The sequence below is a fragment of the Humulus lupulus genome, chromosome 2 (genome assembly GCF_963169125.1).
Source record: "Humulus lupulus chromosome 2, drHumLupu1.1, whole genome shotgun sequence".
NCBI classification, from domain to species: Eukaryota; Viridiplantae; Streptophyta; class Magnoliopsida; order Rosales; family Cannabaceae; genus Humulus; species Humulus lupulus.
The window spans coordinates 274,125,295-274,130,705 of NC_084794.1; positions in this window are offsets into that span (position 1 = coordinate 274,125,295).

Sequence of the window (5,411 nt, forward strand, 5' to 3'; positions counted from 1 at the left end):
TCTAGATCTTTCTTTTAATTAAACTATTTATCAAAATTACTTAAATCCTTAATAAGCATGCTTGTGACAAGTGTCTCGCTCTTAATTATTCTATCTAAACCTTAGGTTATAATAAATAATATTCTTAGGACTATATTCATTAATCAAACCTTATGATAAAATTAATATTTTTAAACCATAGGTTAAACTTATAAAATTTATAACTATTTCTACGAGTTTCTAACTAAATCCCGACTTTTGATCAATATCCACGAAAACTAAAATTCTACAGCTACTAGTACTACTACTACTACTATCTAGCTAAGTAAAATTCTGGGACGCTATAATTCTCCCATACTTAAAATAATTTCGTCCTCCAAATTTACTTACCAAACATTTCGGGATACCGCTCCTTTATATATTCCTCCAATTCCCATGTGGCCTTTCTTTCCATGCTATTGTTCCATAAGATTTTAACTATAAGGACACTTTTGGACCTTAACTCCTTAGTTCCCCGCTCTAGAACGCATACTGGCCATTCTTCATAACTGAAATCTTGTTTTAACTCTAGAGCATTGTAATCGAGCACATAGGATGGATCTGATATATATTTTCTCAACATCGATACATGAAAAACGTTATGCGTTTCTGCTAATGATGGCGGTAAAGCTAATCGATATGCTACATGCCCTACTTTGTCCAATATCTCAAAAGGACCTATAAACCTCGGCTTAACTTTCCTTTCTTTCCAAAATGCATAATCCCCAAGATTCATTCAGGAAAAAAATAGTGGAGGTTAAAGAAAGATTCAAGCATCTTATTGACATTCCAAGATTCATTCAGGAAGATTATACCATCAAAAATGGTTATCATCTACTTTGCGCAGCCTCAAGCCGCACCCAATGGTGCTTAGAAGTATGGGGTAGACTCAACATACCGAAACATAGTATCATTTTGTGGATGGCCATGCTTGATAGATTAAAAACTAAGCAAAGATTAATGAGATTTCAGATGGTGAACAATTCAATATGCCTGTTATGTGATATTCATGAAGAAAGTGTAGCTCACCTTTTCTTTGATTGTCATCTTGGTAAGAGATGTATGCAACATGTGAAAGCGAAGATGCAATGAGCTGCTCAAACTAAATCACTAAGCAGCCTTATGAGATGGATTTCTTGGGCTCACTTGAGTAAGTTTCAGAAAATGGTGTATGCAGTTGTTGTGGCGGCGATGGTCTACCACATTTGGAAAGCATGGAATGAAGTTGTTTGGTTACTGCAGGTGAAAAGGATAGAGATAATTGTGCATAATATTGTTAGTGATGTACAAAATAGAGTAAAGAGTATCATGCCAAAAAAAGTCAGTGACATTGACTTGGAATGGTTTGAATCTCTGTAATAGATTTACACAAAGATTGTATAGATAAAAAGAGTATATTCAGGCCATACATAGGTATTGTTAAGATGTAATGTTGATTGTTTTTAATGAAGCTTCTGATTTACCAAAAAAAAAAAAAAGCACATAATCCCCTTCACCGGAGAAACTTTGAGAAAGACTTGATCGCCTACTGAAAACTCAACATTTCATCTTTTAGCGTCGGCGTAGCTCTTTTGGCAACATTGAGTGGTAATCATCCATTGTCTTATCTTTTCGACTGCCTCAGTTGCTTCACTTATAGCCTCAGTCCTAAATATCTTCTTTCACCAACCTCATCCCAATGAAGTGGTGTTCGACACTTTCTTCCATATAGCATCTCATAAGGCGCCATGCCTATCGTCGCTTGATAACTATTGTTGTAAGAGAATTCTATCAATGGATGATACTTGCTCCATGATCCTGAGAAGTCTAATGCACATGCCCTCAGCATATCTTCTAATATATGTATGGTACGTTCTGACTGACCATCGGTTTGAGGGTGAATTGTCGTACTTAGTTTTAACTTAGTGCCCATAGCACGCGGTAGACCTTCCCAGAACTGTGATGTGAATACTGATCCTCTATCAGAGACTATCGTCTTTGGAACTCCATGTAGTCTCACTATCTCCGCCACATAAAGCTCTGCGTACTGCTCAGCATTATAAACTGTTCTTACTGGCAAGAAGTGAGTAGATTTTATGAGTTTATCTACTATCACCCAAACAAAGTCATGCTGCTTGGTGGTCCTTGGTAATCCCGTCACGAAGTCCATCGCTATATCTTCCCATTTCCATTCAGTAATCTCCAATGGTTGCAAAGTTCCAGCGGGTCTTTGATGTTCGGTCTTAACTTGTTGACACGTAAGGAATTTTGCTACAAATTCTGCTATGTCTTTCTTCATCCCCCGCCACCAGTACATTGTCTTGACATCGTTGTACATCTTGGTCGATCCCGGGTGAAGTGAATATGAGTATTGTGCATTTCCATCATAATACTTTCTCTTAATTCACCACTTTCGGGCACACATACTTAGTTCCTATATCGTAACATGCCTTCTTTTGTCAAGGAGAAATCAACATTTTTTGTTCTTTGTAGTGTTACCTTCATCTTAAGAAGAAACTCTCCTTCTTGTTGTTTCTCCTTTATTTCCTCCATTAGTGTTGACTTGAGTGTGAGGTCAGCTAGTTTTCCAGTTATCAGCTAAATTCTGGACCTCTTAATATCATATTGTAGTTGTTGAGCTATCCCTTTAAGTGTTGACAAGCTTCCTTAACTCCGCCTACTAAGTGTCGCTGCCACGACATTAGCCTTTCCTGGATGATACAAGATTTCACAACCATAGTCCTTTACTAACTCCAGCCACCTTCGTTGCCTCATATTGAGATCCTTCTGTGTAAAGAAGTACTTTAGACTTTTATGGTCCTTGTAGATTTCGCACTTTTCTCTGTACAGATAGTGCCTCCAAATCTTTAGAGTGAAAACCACCGCCGTTAATTCTAAGTCATGGGTTGGATACCGCTGCTCGTACTCCTTTAGTTGTCTCAAGGCATATACGACCACTTTTTCATCTTGCATCAAAATGCATCCAAGTCCCTACTTCGACGCGTCACAATATACTACAAACTTGTCCTTATTGTTTGGGATGCATTGAACTGGGGCTGATATGAGTTTGTCTTTTAACATTTGGAAGCTTTCTTCGCATTTATCTGTCCATACAAATCTATGTTGCTTCTGAGTCAAATTTGTTAAGGGTGTAGCTATTCTGAAGAACCGTTCTACAAATCGTCTATAATATCCAATCAATCCCAGAAAACTTCTCACCTCCATGACACTCTTGGGTTTGGGCCTGTCCTTCACTGCTTCGATCTTGGCTAGATCTACTTCCACGCCATTTTTAGACACAATGTGTCCTAAAAATGCCACCTTCTCTAGCCAGAATTCGCATTTCTTAAACTTAGCGTATAATTGATGACTTTTGAGTCGCCCCAACGTCAGTCGCAAGTGCTCTTCATGCTCGGCTTTCATCCTTGAGTAGATCAATATGTCATCTATAAACACCACAACGAACTTATCTAGGTAGTCCTTAAATACTAAATTCATAAGATCCATGAACGTTGTTGGTGTCTATGTTAAGCCAAAAGACATCACCAAAAACTCGTAGTGTCTATATCTAGTCTGAAAAGTCATCTTTGGGATATCTTCTTCTTGTACTCTTAGCTGATGATACCTTAATCGCAAATCTATCTTCGAGAATATCGTAGATCCTTGTAATTGATAAAAAAGATCGTCTATTCGAGGTAAAGGGTATTTTTTCCTGATCATCACTTTATTTAGTTCACGATAGTTGATGGACATCCTCATACTCACATCCTTCTTTTTAACAAAAAACATTGGTGCTCCCTAAGGCGAATAGCTCGATCGAATAAAACCCTTGTTTAAAAGCTCCTACAGTTGTATCTTTAATTCCTATAACTCTGTAGGCACCGTTCTATAGGGAGCTTTCGAGATTGGTGCTGTCTCAGGTGCCAATTGTTAGGGTTTTATGCCCTATAATTAAAACCCAAATTCTTTGTAATCTCATTTATTATCAATAAAAGAATAGAAATCATTTTTTGACTTGGTCAATCACTTTGCTCACATGTTTTATTTTCATGATTATTTGTTTAATATAAACTTCTATTAAATCCCGAGCATATAGATAATCTTATTTATAGTGACGTAATCACAGTGGAATATAAATGTAATGCCCCGAATTCTCCGATGAGTTTAACGGCATGAATAGTAGGTCGGGAGGGCCATACTTGCTTAATTATGTTATTAATCGATTAAATGCATGTATATGTTGATTATATTATGATATGATGTGAAATTCATGCATATGAGTCCATATTTACAATTACAGGGGTATGATGATAATTTGGCCCGTTGAGGGTAATTTGTGTATTTGGGTGCATTACTTGATTTGTGAATGAGATTCTATTATTATGGAGATATATTCGAGCTAAGCAACATGAGACGGTTATTTTTAGTGGATTAGCGGTTTTACCATAATGGGGTCAATTTTGGGGTAATAGAAATGTTCATTTGATGATAAATTAGGAATATTTGAGATCAGGGTGGAATTTCGGAGGTTTTGACTATAATGTCCCCGGGGGTGTTTTCGGGACCCCGAGCATTAGGTTTTATTTGAGGTTACTTAAGGTTGAAGTAGCTTATCAGATAGAACATACGATAAGGAAACCTTCCGTTCTCCCTTTTCAAAGTTCGTTTTACCGTTTAAGCCTTTTTGACGAAATCTTAAGTTCTAGGAGTCGGAATCGAGTGAGGATCGAGGCATAGTGATCCTAGGGAAGATTATAAGCTTCTTAACCAAAGGATTCGACGGAAAACAACCCAATTGAAGGTAATCGAAGTTTAAGTTTTGAGTTTTTCCGAGTTTCTAAGCTATGAATTGATTTTGTGAATTGTTGAGTTTTCGGTTCGTTCGAGCCTTGGGTTTTGAGGGTCTTGATGCATGGGGAAGCTTGAGAACTTTGTCTTGATGATTGGGGAATGTTTAGGGATGATTTTGGAGGCTTTGGAGTGTTAGAAACGCGGTTGGGAATGACCCAGGGTGGAGCGTTGCGGCCCTGTTCTTGAGGCGCCGCAGCCCTTCTTTGAAGAAGCAGGTGGGGAGCTTGTGCTCGCTGGGCGCCGCGGCCCTTGATGAAGGGCGCCGCGGCCCTAGCCTCTGGGAACCCTGGGGGCCGCGGCCCAAGGTGCTAGGGCCGCAGCCCTTGCCCTGTTTTCGCCCCGTTTGCTCGTTTTGACCCCGGGAACCTAGTTTTAGGCCTCGGGAGTGTCCTTGCTACTTGGATTAGTTTGGATTGATCTCTTGGAGGTTAGATAATGGTTGGAGACCCTTGATTATCTTGATTATTAATGGTATCCCAAATGTGTTGTGATTAGGTAACTGCTAAAGGACTAAAAGCTAAACCGTTCTCAAAGGTCGTTCTTTTGTTCATTCTAGCTCGAAT